We start from the raw sequence: 19061 nt of genomic DNA on the forward strand, positions 1-19061 counted from the left end.
TTCCTCAGGTTGCTCTGTTAAGCAGAGTTTAGTTCGGCCTGAGCAGTATACAGGTCGACAGATCCATGCAAAGCTTATTGATGGATCAGTGAGATTGTTCCCTGAGGCATGTATCCAGGTGGCATCTCCATTTTATACTGGTACGACACTTGCAGTTGTCATGCCAGAGCCTCTATTTGACTTTATAGTAGGCAATATTAATGGAGTCAAGGATAGTTGCTCCGATGACGCTACTCAGACTTCGGCTGCTGCAGTAACACGAGCCATGACTGAGGCTCCAGACTGTGTCACCCCAGTGATCATTGAATTGCCGCAAGATCTGATGTGTAGTCAACTTGTTGTACAAGAACAACATTCTGACCCGACACTTGCTGCCGTGCGGAACAAACAAAAGGGTCGAGTGATTAAGTATTCACGGGGAGGTCGAGCCAAGTTCCTTCGCAAACAAGGACGGCTCTACCGTGAGTCACGAACACCCGAGGGCGAGGTTCGACTGCAGTTTGTCGTTCCCGCCAAGTACCGCCTAGCAGTGTTACAATGGGGTCATTGTTCAGTCTCAGGAGGTCACATGGGCAAAAGGAAGACCCAGGGCCGTATCCGAGCTGACTTTTTCTGGCCAGGGATGGGACAGGACATAGATAGTTTTGTCCGTTCTTGCAGTGTGTGCCAAAGTATCACCACTAATCAGGGACATGCCCTTCCTGTGCCATTTGTAACTACACCTGTAATCTCTGAGTCAGTTGAGAGACAGGGTAGTGGTGAAGTGGGTTCAGACCTGACGTCTTGCCCATGGGCCCCACAGGACACATTATGTCCAGGGCCTGTACATACATATTATGTACCGTAAGTTAAGGGGGAAGTTGAGAGGCGACTTGAGGCTATGGAAGACCCAAGTTTGCATAAGGATTCTCAGCTTCCCGGTACTAATATAAGTATTGTATTGTAGGTTAAGGGGGAAGTTCGAGAGAGAACTCCGCAGAGGCGACTTGATGCTATGGAAGACCCAAGTTTGCATTAGGATTCTCATCTTCCGGGTACTAATAGTAGTTCTGTATGTTAAGGGGATGTTCGAGAGAGAACTCCGCAGTGGCGACTTGAGGCTATGGAAGACCCAAGTTTGCATAAGGATTCTCAGCTTCCCGGTACTAATAGAAGTACTGTAGGTTAAGGGGGAAGTTCGAGAGAGAGAACTCCGCAGTGGCGACTTGAGGCTATGGAAGACCCAAGTTTGCACAAGGATTCTCAGCTTCCCGGTACTAATATAAGTATTGTACTGTAGGTTAAGGGGGAAGTGAGAATTCCGCAGAGGCGACTTGAGGCTATGGAAGACCCAAGTTTGCACAAGGATTCTCAGCTTCCCGATACTAATATAAGTATTGTAGGTTAAGGGGGAAGTTCGAGAGAGAACTCCGCAGAGGTGACTTGAGGCTATGGAAGACCCAAGTTTGCACAAGGATTCTCAGCTTCCCGGTACTAATATAAGTATTGTATTGTAGGTTAAGGGGGAAGTGAGAACTCTGCAGAGGCAACTTGAGGCTATGGAAGACCCAAGTTTGCACAAGGATTCTCAGCTTCCCGGTACTAATATAAGAATTGTATTGTAGGTTAAGGGGGAAGTGAGAACTCTGCAGAGGCGACTTGAGGCTATGGAAGACCCAAGTTTGCACAGGGATTCTCAACTTGCCGACCATAATCGTGTGCTAAAATTAATGGCGACCTCGAGTGTACTTTTCATAGCATGTACTGACTGCTAGCCAGAGAGAGTAATTGTAACATAATAAGAATTTTGTCCCATTGACACTTTTGATGCTCCACCTCAATTGGTTTTGCAGGTTCAGCAATGGGTGTAGCAGTTTTGCTGTGCGGGCCAGCCGATCGTCTGCCGCACGCTGCCACCTCTTCTCCTCTGCCTTCGTCATCGCCATATATTATTTACTGTGTCATTTTACACGTAGGTACAGTTACACTGCAACTGTCACACCTACACTGTGTATTACATACATCACACTACACAACAATTAGTTGTCAGTGTAAATGTAGCGACTTTTCGCTCAGTTTGACCTGAGTACAGGATTTTCACCGTCGTCACGGAGTTTTTCCCTCAAGCTTGCTTCTATTAACGTAAATACGAGGTTTTTTCGCTCACTGACGACTGCGACTTTCTCCTGTAGCAGGATAGCACACACACCACAGTGTGAATCTTGTGTGACTGAGTTAGGATTTATATGTATGTATATTGAAATCTTTCTTCCTTCAGAAGAAAGATTTAATTTTCATGGGGCGTAATGTCACGAATCAATTCGCGACATTTCCTTTTTGTGAGAAGCCACGAACTATTAGTGGAAAACTCACTGTGTATCGCTCAGTTAACCGTCTCTCTCTCCATTTCGGGGTATATTTTTCAAATCATTCGTCACCGTTTTCAGGGGTGACCGATTTGATGCACGTCACTAAGTGCGCTACTGAGCGATACTATTGTTTCTTTATCGTTCGCCTCTACTTCCCTCAACCGTTAGCCACGCCTTGCGTCCTGCCCATACAATGTATTTGAATTCAGTCTTGTGTTTGCTGTGGCGGAGAAAGGTCCTGTGCTCCAAGAAGTGTGAGAGGTCGCTAGCACCCAAGCTCCACTGAGACAGTTAATCCAGTCCTCCCACCTTAGTGGTGATACATAGCATTCATCGACTGGTATTTCCTTTGAGTATTTCCTAGTTTTAAGAGCTTAGTTAAGGTGTTTTTCCTAGGCGTAAGTATTTAGCTTCTGTGTGAGTGAGCGAGTGCGTCTCATTGATTTGATTTGAAATGTAATGTTAAATTTATTTTTGTAATTAATAAATTTAACAGTTCTATTTCTTGAGCTTAATGTAGAGTAAATCTTGTTTCATTTCTCCATTATTAAGCTTATTTCCCATATAGCTCCTAGCTTGCATAAACGTTTTGCTTTCATAACTGGTACTTAGACCAGTCTTGTATTAACTTAAAATCCGTTGTGCCAGGAGTTAATGCATCAGCAAGAACCTGATGTTATTATTATTAGTATTAGTTATTTATTGTCAGGGGTGATGTAACTTTCTCCAGAGGCTAACAGTACAGTAAGTCAGCAATTGTGAGTAATTAGTCTCTGCTGTGTACTGTTGAGGAAGTTTATAAATTCTCGTTCTCAGAGAATCGTGCTAAGCCAACGTAAAGTAATCGTTGCTTGATGTAGCAAGACAACCATTGTCTCTGCTCTTCAATATTATTGAATATTATCAAATTAAATAATATTTAACCATTTATATTCCAAAATTACCGTGATAATATAAAAACCCCGTGACAGAGGGTGATATATTAAACTGTCAATATCATTTTCTTGCCTAGTAAATATTAGATCTAGCACTGAAGGTACATCGATTCCTCTTTTTCTGGTGGTTTCCCTCACATGTTGCGTTAGGAAAAACTCTTGCACGAGATTCAGGAGCTTTTGGTCCCAACAGCTTTCTTGGCTAATTATATCTAGAGTATTCCAATTTATATTTGTATTAAAATCTCCAGTTAGTATAATTCTTTCCGATTTCTCTTCCAATTTATGTAGTAATGATCTTAAACTCTGAATTGTACTCTCTGCCAGGTCCTCATATTCGTCTCTTTTCCATGTGGTTGATCTGGGTGGCATGTACAAATTGGCTACAATTACTTTCCCTTCAGATGTGTTGATCTCTACTGCAATCAGTTCTACTTATCATGGTATATCTAGTTTTATTTCATTGACTTTCAGATTTTTCTTAGTTAATATTATAATTCCTCCTCCTTTTTTTAAATTTCTGTCTCTTCTCCATATATTGTATTCCTCTAAGTTTAGTATGTCACTGGATATCCTTGGTGTTAATTTTGTTTCAGTTAGGCATATTATTTGTGGTTCATTTTCTCTGACATAATCATTCATCTCTAGTAATTTAGATACCATTCCATCCACATTTGAGTACATCAACTTTATTATCTTGTTTATATACTTGTCATTACATGGTTCTACTACCTTCCTCCTTTTTATTCCCTCTTGTTTGTGTACCACTTTCGTACCTGCAATCCTATTACTTTGTAAAAAAAAATGTGTTCTTCTCCTCTTCTGATCTTCCCTCATTTTTTGTTTTTGTTTCCTCCCTCTTCTCTTTCAGTAATTCCAGTTCCTCTTTGTGTGTGTGTGTGTGTGTGTGTGTGTGTGTGTGTGTGTGAGAGAGAGAGAGAGAGAGAGAGAGAGAGAGAGAAAGAGAGAGAGAGGTATAGACACTTGATTTTAGTTCTGTATGGCAATTTCAGTACACACAAACACAGACTCCTGAAAGACCGTGTTGTTGCGACAGTTATGTCTAAATTGTCGAGGATTTTCTGTTGGTGAATTTTTGAACTAATCGAGAATCTAATGCGAACAACATTTAATGATTCTGAGTTTTTGTTGCGCTAGCCAAGCAGAACCGTCGACCCCATGTAAGCAACGGTCCCTATGGGTTTGTGCCATAGTTTCTCAGTACCGTTGATGTTGTCTCTGGGTCTTAGTGTGCCAAATGTATTGTTCCATTATCTGTGTCATGGTGCTTGGGCTTATTAAAGAAGCTGGACAGATCTCCTCTTTGATTCCACCTAATCCACATATAAGCTGGTAGCTGAGGAGGGATGGTTGATGTACTGGTCTAAGCCTTGCTAGGTGTCCTCGATCATCTCAGTTTAAGGAAATTTTCGACTGGTGGATGTCAGGAGGGAAAGAAACTTGTAGTGTTTTTTGATCGAGATTTTTTAAATAATGACACGTGACTGTTCTAGAGTGAAGGGGGTTGCATTGTGATGAGTGGAAAGGACTACCATTGCTGAGAGGGTTGTTTTCCAGACTCAGAGCGTGTTAGTGTTAAGTGATTAACTTTTGCCTAGTCGTTTACGAGTATGATTGTTCTTTTTAGGACGGGTTGAGTTGGGTGTTGAAAAATGATGGTGGTGTGTGTTTTGGGCATGCATGTTTGTTACTCAGTGCTGCAGCTGGTTATTTTGTAGAGCCGAAAGAGGTCTGTGTAATGTTTTAAAGTGTTGTTTCAAACTCCTTTCAGTTTTCCATAACTTTTATACTAATTTCCCCTTTCATCTTTTTTATTTTTTTCCACGGAGCCTTGTGAAAGTGCTTTGTGTGGAGAGGAGAGGTGAGTTGTTTTAAATTTCGTTGCACCGTCCTTTGAAAAGGGTAATCTCCGGTGTGAAGTATGGTTTGTAATGTCCTCTGATGTCTTGTGGAATGTAGTGATGGTCTGCGATGAATAGTATTTTGAACATTGTTTTGTGCCTGTTCGTGCTGTGATGGGTGTATTGTTTATTGTGTTGAAGTGTTTTTCTGTTTCGTAACTGAATTTTGCCCCGTATGTTTTCTTGTAGCATGTGTATGTGAGGCATGATCGCTCTAGTTTCTATAGTGATGATGATAGATGATCCGTTTGCATGACTGTTGGCAAGGAGAATGTGATGTCTGGAGTGAAAGGTTATGGTTTGCCTGGTGGGGAAGGATGGTGTTACTGAGAGTCTACACGTTCAGTTGTCAAGCACAATTGAGGAATCAGTGGTTATAATGGTTATATTAGTACCAGGCAGTTGCTACTGTAGTCCCCAACAATCGAAGTTATGGCGTCTGTGTCAGGGGGTGTCTGTGTTACGGGGAGGAGCTGAGAGTTGTATTGGTCTAGTACAGCGTGGGACGTGTCAGGAGGAAAGTATAGGTTAACTAGAGGCTTCTCCAAGAGGGAGAATCACACCAGCCTCGAGCCGGAACACAACCTTGACCTTGACCAATTTCGAACATGTAGGAGATTTTCATCTCGACTACACACAAACGAGTCACGCCAAGCTCTTTAACTTTCTCAGTCAAGCAACTGTCTCACAAATAAACTTCAACAACCCCAATCCGCCTGTTTCATCACCTCAAATTACTTACGGAACAGAGACAGCCTGCACTGATAACTCCTACAACGCCTCACCATTTATTCTCTCTGCCTGGATGTCCTCAGTCAACCAGACAAGCCTATACATCTCCTCTCTCCATAACAAAAGGTTAAGGCTAAATATTTCTGACATTTGGTGGCCTTTGACATTAGTGGCAAGCGGTAAACAGCGGTAAACGACGATAAACAACTATACACAACGGTAAACAATAGCGAGAATAAGAAAACAAGATACCTACTACAAGTATCTATGACTACCATGCAACAAGCAACATTTGCATTCGACAGTCATCAATCAAACTACTTATCTTCGACCCAATTCTATGATTTACAAGCAACTACAAGTAACAAAGAACAAGCTTACAAGTTAACCATAACAAAAAGAAGAAGAGCAAGAGGAAAGATTGGGGAGGAAAGAAGTGCCCTACAATGAGAGCACTGTTTTGACGTGCCGGGGCTGAGGTAAGCGCACCTCAGCTTACCCACACCCTCAACCACATCTCTATCACTGTTCACCAACACCCTCCACTAGTCTCCTCTCCACCATTCCTTCCTCCACCTTCTCGAACACTACCACCACCACCATCACCACCACAACAGGCGAGCAGTGTTGACCCTGCAGTGATGAGACCGAGTTTTGATGCAGACATACCAGGACCCTAACCTACTTTAACCAAACCCTACCAACACCTTTCATCCAAGATCACTGTCATCATCACTACTACAATATAACTACAATTTTAAACAAAACTTGTCAAAAGTAGCTTTAACCCGTCACGTCCCGAGCCTTTCCGCACCTATGACATCCCCCAGTCCCGAGCCTTTTTGGAAAAAATTTTTTTCTTATGAAACTTCCGCTTAGGTCGAGAAACTATGGAAAATCTTGAAGAAAGTTGTCTCTGCAGTCTATAAGTGGTCTATACAGGTGCGGTTTCCCCCCGCAGGTATCGTATTCTGTAATGGGCTGGATATGCGTAAACGTTTTCTATGGTAAGGAGTAATGGGACAAACAACACACAACACCTCTACATTTATTGAATTTGTACTAATAAACAATAACAGTAACAATATAATGGATTTCAGACACATATATAGGAAAAATAAGCATTGTACCATCGCGCGAGCATAGCGAGTTAGGTCCGAGTCGTATCATGCTATCTGCTAATTTTCTGTTATGAGTCTACCGATCATTTTTTCTACTTGTATACTTCTGTTTCAATGACAATTTACTAATTACAACTGTTTGTAAGTGATTTCAGATGTTTTCATTCATTTTGATGACATGCAGCATAAGTTTAGCGCACATCAGCTTAGTAAGCGCACTCGCTATGTCTCGTATTTCAACATACCAAATTGTTTTATCACTTTCTAATTATTTTCCCATTTACATAGAACCTTTCCCCCACCACTGTGAAGGTTTTCAATTATTTTCATTCATTACGAGGGCATTTAGCGATATGCTAGCGCCTATTCATGTAGCAACCACGATCTCAAACACTCGTGTTTCATCATCTACTTTATTTATTCACTCCAATTATATTTTCCCACTTACATTACACACGTTTACACCCCTCCAATGCACTGTACATACTTACTGCCATTATTTATTCAAGTGAGCGTGAGAATATCGCCTGAAAATACCCTCGCAAGGAATGTTACGTCATACATAATACTCACACACTTATATACTAATTCACGCACACACTTATATACTAATTATTCACTTTATCACTTGCTGACTTTTATTTTGACTAATACGTGCCTTATTCATTCGACTAGGCGTCAGGAAATCTTATCTTTATAGACACGCTATGAATATTTGACTTAGGAAATACATCATCATATACAATAATTTGAACTTATATTATACCAGTAAGAATGTCACATAATAGAAAATATATAATAAGGGGCCGTATTTATTGCACTGAGCGACAGAATATCGCATCAAACAACCCTCTCTATGTAAGTTTCAACTTAGGGCAGATTTATATACTTACACCCAATGTTTGCACTTATGCTCTACCCGTAGGCACTTTATACTAATATTTGGAGATCCACATGACTGATTTTTTCACAGAGCGTCTGTCTGTCGCATTTACATCATAATTTCTGCGTCCTTTCGCAATCACACCATGCTAAAATTGCAGCAACGTGTGGTATTCACTAAAACATGGGTGAATACACAGACCCACGTCACACTGCACGCACTCATAGCGGGTGTCCTTCCTCTGTGTCGTGAGTCGCACCTGGGAATTACTGCACACGTGACACCTGCGCTGGGGCCTAGGTCTGTTGGGCTGGGGCGGGATAGGAGTGGGGAAATGGCGGGCGGATATTCTCTGGGGAGTGTGGGTAATAGGGGCAGTGCGGGGGCGCTGTTGGGGCCTTTCAACCGCATATTTTGCAAAGATTTCTCGTGTGAGCTCCCTCACAAACCCTTCAAAGGTTTCCTGAACTCCTGTGGTCATGGCGTGAAGGTGGTGGCAATTCAGAGCAGTGATATCTAGCAAGTGAAAGAACAGTTTCTTATACCACTTCATCGTGGTCCTGGTACCGTCGATATCATGGAGTCTGACTGGTCCACGAGGCGCATGTTTATATTATAGTCCATGACACATTCAGGTTTCCAAACACGACGCCTGCTCTCGCTATGGTAATCAACAGAATCAGTACGGTGCATCAAGGGGCGGTGAACCGTGGACAAGAGGCTTACTTCTCTGTTGTGGTTCCACATTGTTGCAAGGATGTTGTTTGCTTTGAAGAAGACAACCTCACTCCTTGCAAGTTTCCGCCCTACCTTGACCATGTGACGCCGGTTCACCTTTACAGTTCCACATACTCCCGTTTCATGTCTGTGAAGATAACGAGCGAGAAGAGGGCTAGTGTACCAGTTGTCGAGGTAGAGAACGTGACCACGATGAAGGTAGTCTTGTATCATCGTCTTTACCACTGCTCCAGAAAGTCCTATACTTCGATCTTCTATTATGTCTGTCTGTGCACCGGTGTACAAGACTATGTCTTGCACGTATCCAGTCCTACAGTCACACATAACAAAGATCTTGAACCCAAAACGGTGCCTTTTGCTGGGTATATACTGTCTGAATGAAATATTGCCTCTCCACAACACGAGACTCTCGTCTATGACGAGATCTCTATAGGGATAGAATGAGGATCGAAAGGTTTGCCTGAGGTGATCAAAGACCAGCCTAATTCGCCTCATTTTGTCCGTGTTGTTTGTATTTGCAGGGTCATTAGCATCATAAAAATGGAGGCGACTTAGAATTTGTTGAAACCGATTACGGCTCATCACTTGACCAAATATGGGGGTAAACATAACAGGGTCCCTAGTCCAGTAAGCAGGAATTCTATTTTTTCTTATTATACCCATCAAAAGGACAAGGGCAAAAAATAAGAACATTTCTGGAATGGAGACAGGGTAATCATAAATCATTGAATGCCTACTCCTTCTTCCCAATCTTTCACTTTCTAGCCGCTGGCCGCTTGCAAACAGGTTTGTTTGAAGCACGATCTGATCAACGAAGGCCTCACTGAAAAACAGGTGGAAAAAATCCAACCTGCTTGAATTACAGTGAATACCTGGTGCAATGCAGCCAGATCGCCCCTGCTCAATGAAGGGGTGAATGAGGGGAGAAAAATCACTCCCATCCTCCCAATCCCACGACACAAATCCCTCGTCCCCATCACCGCCTTCGTCTGGGTGGGGAGGAGATCCTGGTTGGGGAGGTTGGGGGAGAAGAATACGGAGGGCTTCCCCACTGTCACTCCTCTTCCCTCTGCCTTTACCCTTTCCCTTTCCCTTACCCTTACGGCCTTGAGGAACATTAGGGGGCTGTGGGGATGAAATAGTTTGATACTGGGGAGCAGAAGACGTGCTGGGGAGTGGTTCCTCCCCACCTTCCCCCTCCATTACCACACCACGTGCCCTCTCACGCAACCTTGCTCGACCACGTGTTAGGGGATATTGGGGAGCATAAGACGTGCTTTGGAGTGGTTCCTCCCCACCTTCCCCCTCCCTCACAACCCCACGTGATAAGGAACGCACCCGCACTGGCCCACGTGATCCACACTGCCGCCTCACACTGCGTGGAGAGCAATGACTCACCCACCTCACTCTCACTTTCCCTAATCCCAGGAATGTCCATTTCACTCCCCACTCCCTCCACTTCACTTCCTACCGCCCCAAACAGAATGCTTGGCCCATACCTGCTTAGACGACGTGGTGTGCGCTCTGGGCCACGATGTGTAATCACCTCCCGCCCATACCACGTGGCAGCACGTCCCACGTCTCCGTCCTCGTCCTCGTCCTCGTCCTCGACCTCGAATTCGGCTTCCAAGGCACGCTGGGGATAGGGATATGACATACCACGTGCCTTCTTTGCCTCCTGCCCCTCTCTAGCAGCACGGTAAGTCACGTACTGCCGTTTCCTTGGTGACGGAACTTCCTCGTCACTGCTGGTGGTTTCTTCCTCATCTGGCTGCACATAATCTTTGTCCATCTCCTCGTCATCCAGTGGGGAATCACTGTTGCCGGTAAAGGTGTCCAGGGCGACTTGAATTTCGCTCTCTGAGAGACCTCTCTTAGCCATGTCTGAGCAGGACCGTGGCTACCAGGTGAGTGGACGAGTGGCGGGCTAGCACGGGTCGCGCGGGGTCGCCGAGTGTCCCCGCCTGGTGACAGGTAGGGGAAGGTCAGGCGAGGGTACGTACCGCAAATCAAGCGCGAAATTTGAAAATTGTCGAAATTATGCACATTGCAATTGCACGACGTACTGGTACGTCGCCGGGACTGGCAAATGCAAATCGTGGTGACGTACCCATACGTCGTCGGGACGGGGCGGGTTAACAAGATGCAACTACAATTGTATTATAACCACATTTGTGTAAATGTTGCATTAAGATTTTTTTTTTTAAATAACAGAACGGAAGAAGGAAAAACAAATGGGAAAAAAAAATCCATACTCCGGATTACTGGTGTCCTCTGTTCATAAAATATCTGTAACAGTTAGACTTGAATAGTTGTAGGTTGAAATTTGGAGGAAAACAACTCTGGGGAAGCGAGCTCCAGAGAGATGCAGTTCGGGGAATGAAAGAATTCTGATAGGCAGAAGTTCTGCAATATGGTTGAGTGACATTCCAGTCATGAGCGCTACCAGATGCCCGTGTAGCACGAGGGAAGGCATGGAGAGGTGGCACCATGAACGCAACTTCGTCTGAGCATTTGCCAAAAAGATATCTGTAAAATAATGCAAGGGAGGCAACATTCTTTCTTACTTGCAGGGGAGGTAGTTTATATGTAATGGCAGGGTTGTTAATGATTCTAACAGCTTTATTCTGAATTTTGTCTAGTTGTCATAATGCAACCTCTCCACAACCATTCCACAAGGGTGAGCAATATTCAAGCTGAGAGCACACATGACTCTTACAAATTATAGCTAACTGCTCATCGGCGAAGAAGTTACGGACTCTGTACAATAATCCAAGTTTCTTTGAGGCGGTTTTAGCAAGTGATCTGACATGAGAGGTCCAGCTGAGGGCACTGTTAAGTGAGACACCAAGAATTTCAATACTTTTGGAGATGGGAATATTAGTAGCACCGAAGGTAATGTACGAATCTGGTAATATCTGTCTATTAGTAAACTGTATATATTTAGTTTTACTAGCATTAAAAGAGACAAGGTTGTTTTGTCTCCATTCACTGATTTTAGATAGATCTTGATTTATGGAGATGGCTGTACTGAGTTGAGAGGTAGAGATAATAGACTTTGAAAATGGATGTCTGAGTGTGAATGAACTATGTAGTGTTGAGTCATCTGCATATGAGTGAATAGGATTGTGAGTGACAGATAAGAGATCATTAATGTGAACCAGAAATAGGGTTGGTGCCAGAACTGATCCCTGCAGCACGCCGCCGTTAATTGAGTGGAAATTCGAATATACATCATCTACTTTTACTCTTATTTTCCTGTCACTAAGATAAGAAGAAATCAAAGGAACAAAAGACGTTAGTCCATAGCAAGGGAGTTTGGACAGCAGGGAACGGTGCCATACTCTGTCGAAAGCTTTAGAGATATCAAGAGCTACTGCATGAGTTTCTCCAAAAAGATCAATTGATTGATGGATGGTATGAGTTAAGAGATTGAGTATGTCAATGGTGGATCTTTCGTGGCGAAAACCGTATTGTCTATTACTAATTAAGTTGTTGGATTCAAGATGTTTAACAATATGCTTATTAATTAAAGTTTCAAATACCTTACCAAGAGAAGATGTGACAGCTATTGGTCTGTAATTGGAGGGGTCAGACGAACTTCCTTTCTTCGGAAGTGGGTGGATATTGGCTTCTTTCCATGAATTTGGGAATAAAAAAGTACGTATGCACAGTTTGAATAATTTAGCTAGGACAGAGGCAAGTTCAGGGGAACACTTTTTCAAAACAATTGGCGGAATTCCATCTGGGCCTGGAGCTTTGTTGGTAGGTAAATTGTCTAGGGTGGATTTTACGAATCTTGTCTGTATTTTAAGTGGGGCAATTTCGGGAGAATCAAGTTCCAGTACTGAGACATTCTGGCTGGTATCATCTATGGTAGAGTTTCTTGCAAAGGTACTAGCAAAGACATCTGCTTTCCCACGTGGGTCATTTGTAATATTGCCATCTGAAGATTTTAGTGGGGTAATGGAAGATGACTTGTTAAAGTTATTATTGAAAGAATTAAGAGTTGACCAGAATATTCTATTGTCATTAGGGTTGTTAAATAGTTTTGATGCTTGCTTTTGAAGAAAGTTTGATTTAGATAGATTTAATACAGCTTTTGCATGACTTGTAGCAATTTTAAATTGGGAGAGTGATTCAGATGTTTTTTATTTTAAGTAAGAGTTATATGCTAATGACTTTTGGGCTGTTGCTCTGGCACAATTGCCATCAAACCATTTTGGGGAGTTTGATCTTTTAGTGAATTGTTGACTTGGTATGAATAAATCCATACCAGCTAGTATTAAGTCGCAAATGTGGGACTGAGTAGAACTGGGATCACTAGAGAAGAAAGACTGCCATGGAACATCAGCAAGATAATTTCTAAATCCATCCCAGTCTGCCCTGTCAAAGTGCCATCGGGTCACCCCGACAGGTTCGGAATGGGGAGGTGTAGGAGGGTTAACTAATGAGGCTTTGATGAGATTGTGGTCAGAAGATCCAAGTGGTAACAGTACCTCTATCCTGTATTGATCTGGATTATTTGTCAGGAATAAATCCAAGAGATGGGCATTATGGTCAGGATTATCAGGTATTCTGGTTGGTTGCTTTACCAACTGGGTGAGATTAAGCGATTCCACAAACAGCTCGCATTCTAGACCAGAGTCGTCAGTCCGGGCAGAATGCAATAACCATTCAACATTGTGTGTGTTAAAATCACCCAAAATGGTAATTTCATTGCCAAGGGCAGGGTCAAGGTTACTCAACTGAGTGGATATGGAATCAAATACACTGGGTTCCGAGGAAGCATTGGGGGAACGATAAACTACACAGGTATATTTGGTAATGTTTTGGCATTTTAATTTATATAATGAGTAATCAAAACTGGATGAAGTGAAGTTTAAAGTAGTATCAACTGCATATTGGGATTTGATATAACAACAGGTGCCGCCCTTGTTTCGAAAGTTTGTAAGGAGATGGTAACCGGGAAAACAAAATGGAGATATATCGATAGAGGGTGAGATTTGTGGTTCTATGAGGAAAAGGGCCAAATGGGATATGGACTGAAGGAAAAAATGAACTGAGTTTAAATTTGTGGTAAGGCCGCGGATGTTGGTAAAGAATAAGGCCGCACCGTCACCTCTTCGCCGACGAGCATTCCCGGAAATAGCAACAGTCGCTGCCGGCACAGTCGCTTGATGGCGACCGGGAGGACCCTGTGCCTCCAGCCCTACCCTGCCGGTGGTGGCAATCTGAGGTACCATCTCATTTGATTGTAAGATTGCAGTGGCCATTACTAAAGATGTGAATAGATTGTGTGATATGTTATGCGCATGTAGTGTGGTGTAGACAGTTGAAGGTAGAGTTATTATGAGGGCATGCTGGCCTACTCTCTGTGTAAATGAATGCACTGAAAATGTTCAGAAAAGGGAGATGGTCAGGATCAAGTCCTGAGGGCTGGTGAAACGGGAGCTCCAGCTCTCCCTATCACGAGCTTGCCATCAACCTCGGGAGTACTGCCCTGTTCGACTGGTGTAACTACAATTTTGTTATAACCACACTTGTGTAAAAGTTGCATTAACACGATGTAACTATATTTTGTTATAACTACACTTGTGTAGAAGTTGCTTCATCACGATGTAACTGCGGTTTTGTTATAACCACACTGGTGTAAAAGTTGTATTAATACAATGTAGGCCTACCTACAATTTTGTTATAACCACACTTGTGTCAAAGTTCCATTAACATGATGTAACTACAATTTGTTATAACCACAGTTGTATAAAAGTTGCATTAACACAATGTACTTACAATATAAGTGATTTTTGATACAATTGACTACTGTAGCCTTCCCGTTGTATTATGTCTGTTATACATTCACAATTATACGAGTTCAATATACCATAACTATTGTTATGTTTCTGCAGTGTTTTGTCATTACAGTATTGTGATCAATACCATGTTTGTTCAATACATTTATATCAATGTACTGTACCATATTACTCTATATTTTGCAAAACTGTACTGTAGCCAGACATTGTGGATACGACAGTTTGGAATGACCGAATATATAGGCATTAACCCCTTCGCCCACGTTGGCGCATTTGTTGTCATTGGGTGTGGCTGTGACTATACTCGTTGATGCGTTTGTCGTCATTTAACCCCTTTGCACGCGGATAAGTTTCATAAGTTTTCTGGGCTATGATGCGCGGGCGTTTCTCTCCTCCCCCTCGGCTGCCACACGCTCTAAAAATGTGTATTCTCGTCTTATTTTCACAACCCAAACATATTTATTTTGCCACAAAACCCACATATTCCTATTTGTTGATGTTTGTGCTACATGATAAGCGAAAATAAAACACCAAAAAAAACACTATACGTACGTTAGGGCCCTCGGAATAAACATTCAGGATCATAGATTTCACTTCCCAACATCATAAGTCAAATGTTTACTGATCAATCTCTACATGTTATACTATCAATCGAAAGAGAATTTTATTAGCTTTCGAATGGGGGAGGGGCCCAGTTTGATACGAGGTATGGTCTTCTAGTAATAAGCGAAAAAGTAAAATCCATTTTCAACAGAAAACAACTTTTTTATTCGAGGAGGGTTTGTGAAGAACTTTTCTTAGCACTGTTATGTTTTTATTTCATCATCCAATGCACATTTTCATTCTCTTTCATCTCAGTAAAGAACGGTGATCCTAGGCCTCATAGTTTTTGAGAAAAATGCAAAAACTACTGCGTATTTTGCCGCGTGTTAACCTGCCGTCAGTCGCGCTCACGTTATTTTCCCGTAGCCTAGCGCGCTAACACTTTTATGCTTGATAGCTACGCTTTCTTCGGTTTTATACCAACAACTATTTTATATAATTACTTATGTTTTGTTTTTAGTCCTCTCAGAAATCACACATGAACACTAATCCTGTTGCTAGCAACTGAAACTGAAGCTGTACTTATTTTCCTGTCATTTGTGTTGAGGCAAGTAATATATATGTTTGTGTAAATATATTAACAAACAGAGATAAATAGATAAATAAAACAAGAAAATCACATACTTCTCCAGTGGCGATGATCTTCCTGCAGGACCAGATCAGTTGTGAGGAGAGGAGTTTTGTACTGTGTGTGTATGTGTGTGTGTGTGTGTTCTTAACTAATTGTTCTTACCTAATTGTATCTTTACAGGAATGAGTCAAGCTCGTACTGTCCCGTGTCTTAAACCATATTTATCGTACATATTCTTAAATTTGTGAATTGCTTTTGCACACACTATTTCATTCGGTACTGCATTCCACTGATCAATTGCTCTTTGGGAAACTAAATTTCCTTATGTCTTTATCACCTCTCTTTTTGTGCAGTTTTTTGCAGTGTGCTCTTGCTGATGCATCCCCATAGGTTGTGTAATCATTTATGTCTATTTTCTCCTTCCCTGATATGCATTTATATAGCATAATCATGTCATCTCTTTTCCTTCTCTCCTGCAGTGTTGTTAGATTCATTTTTTTTTAGTTATTCTTCTTAACTTAGAACCCTTAAGCTTGGTATCCATCTTGTATGGGCCCTTTGAACTTTTTCAATGATGTCTATATGTTTTTTGAGATGAGGACTCGAGACTACTGATGCATACTCCAGGGTTAGTCTGATGAATGATGTTATTATCTTTCTTAGAATGTCTTCATTTATGTATGTGAACGCTATTCTCATAATTGTAAGCAGTGTATACATGTTCCGTACATTCTCACTGATGTGGTCAGCCGGAGATAGTCTGTTATTGATAATCACACCTAGGTCCTTCTCTCTTACTGATGTGTGAAGGGTTTTATTTCCTAACTTATAATCCCACTCAGGTCTTTTTCCACTTTTATCAAACTTGATTACATGACACTTGTCCACACTGAATTCCATTTGCCATGTATTACTCCATTCATGAAGTTTAGTTAATTCTTCTTGTAGCTCTTTAAAGAGCCTGTATTAGTAATTCTCCTTTGTATTTTTGCATCATCTGCAAACATACTTAGATAGCTTTCATTTCCAGTGTTACTGTCTGTATCATTTATATACACTAAAAACATGATTAGTGCCAGGACTGAGCCCTGTGGAACTCTGCTAGTCACTTCTTTCCATGATGAGTAACTTCCCCTTAGTACTGTTCTCATTTCTCATTTTCTGAAAAAGTCTTGCATCCAACAATACAGTTTGCCTCGGACTCCTCCTTGATGGTACAGTTTCCATAAAAGTCTTTGATGTGGTACTCTGTCAAATGCTTTCTTGAAATCTAAGCAGATACTGTCCACCCATCCTTCTCTTTTCTGTAATGTGTCTGTTACTCTGTCATAGTAGCTCAACAGATTAGCAACACATGATTTTCCTTTTCTGAAACCAAACTTTCTGTTATCATATTGTGTTCTAGATGATTTACCTAAGCTTTTCTTATAAGCTTTTCTAATACCTTGCTTACAACACTGGTTAGTGATACTGGTCGGTAGTTGAGTGGATTTTGTCTATTCTCTTTCTTGAATAAGGGAACAATGTTTGCTTTTTTCCAGATATCAGGTAGTTTACCTTGTCTCAAGGATTTCTTGAAAATGAAAGATAATGGTTTACTTAACTCCTTTGCACATTCATGTAGCACCCAACATGAAATTTCATCAGGACCATTTGCTTTTCCTTTGTCTAATTTACTTAGCTCCTGCTGTATTACTTTTTCTGATATTTGTATATCTGGAAGTATGTGTGGGCATGAATGTTCCACATAATTCCTCTCAGAATTGTTTTCTTCTGTAAAAACTGATTGGAATTTCTTATTTAGTCTATCTATATCTATAGCCCGACGCCCTAATCCCGCAAAGAGTGGCCGCAGACAAAACGCCCACACACATAAAATCCTGCAGTGAAGAGTCGTTCACACAGGGCTACAGAATTGCAGTAGTTGTCCATGAACAACTTATAGCCCTGGTTCTTCAACGGTTTCACGTGGCCCAACATGGTGTTATGGAGGGTACGATGCACTCCTGTGTAGACCTCGAGGTTCCAGATGTAGCCCATGGACAACAGCCAGCCTGTACATCTTGATGGAATACTTGTTGGGCTTCTGGGGGTTGTAGATGAGGAAGGACAACCGGCCCTTCCACCCCAGATAGCTCTCCTCCAGGCTGAGCTGCTCATCTTGTAGGAACGCTGACTAGAACTGCTGAAGGAGGTACTCCATGACTGTGTGAACGCGGATTAGCCGATCTTTGTCCCAGGGAATGGTGAGCAAGTTGAAGGCTTGGAAGTGCTTCAGAATGGTGTTGAAGAGCCTTCCACTCATCGCCCGCCGAACCCTAGGGTAGTCGTGCAGCTCGGAGCTCTGTCAGTAGTACTTGATGGTTGGCACGTGCATGACCCCCATGAAAAGGTATAACCCCAGGAACTTGGCCATCTCCTCTTCATTGCAGGAGAACTATGCATCCAGCCGAGTCCCAAGGAATGTGGCATACCGGTTGGCTCCACGGTGAGGTATGATAACAACTTCCTCTTGAAAAAAAGCAGGAAGAACTGCAGGGAGGTTGTTGAAATATCCACATGGATCCCTTGGGAGCCAGTGAACGGCCCGTGGTTCAGTGTGAACGGGCCACTGCTCCACCCAGGATCCTCTTCAACGGCAGTGGCGACGGTGGCAGCAGGTGGGCCTGTCGACACCCTTCGGCCTGCCCTCCGACCCCTTGGATGTCCCCCGTGTCCAGGCAGTGGACCACGGCACCCTCGTCTGGGAGGGGATGCCTCGGACGAGGACGAGGACGAACCAAAGGGCTCTGGGGACACCAGTCTCCCCAGCCTGGCTGGCATGGATGTCACCGTAGCATTCTGCATGGCAGAAGTGGGTGGAGGAGCCATCACAAGGAATGATGGCCCAACTTCGGTGACTCTGGCTTGCCAAGGGGAGCAGAGGAGCCTGGAGATTGGGAGCCGATGAAGAGAGCGGTGGGACCGGCCGGTCCTAGAGGTGGTGAGGGTACTCCGGTGAAGCCGGCCGATGTTGATAGTGTGGTTTCCCCCGATGGAAGGCAGTAGGGCAACTCCACTTGCTGACCAGATGGTTGCAGCTCAACCTCCTCCACCTCAGAACGGTTACTCTCAATGTCGCTCTCTAGCACTACCTCTTCGAGGATCTTATGCCACTCATGTGGTTCCAACCCAAGTTTCAACTTTGCAAGATTGCTGTTGTTGCAAACCAACTGGAGAATAAACTGCTGTCAGAGGGATTGTGGACCCTGTGGATGTCCAATGCTGTGCTTGGAATGTGAGTTGAAATAAAGGAGTTAAGATATTTTAATCACACCCAGCCAAGAACTTGGCTCAACACTGCAAGGTTCATGATATACGTGTATGTCCTTGAAAAAAATCATCTCCTACACCTG

The sequence above is a fragment of the Coenobita brevimanus genome, chromosome 8 (assembly GCF_032717465.1).
Source record: "Coenobita brevimanus isolate Jiangsu-jjx chromosome 8, ASM3271746v2, whole genome shotgun sequence".
Classification (NCBI taxonomy): domain Eukaryota; kingdom Metazoa; phylum Arthropoda; class Malacostraca; order Decapoda; family Coenobitidae; genus Coenobita; species Coenobita brevimanus.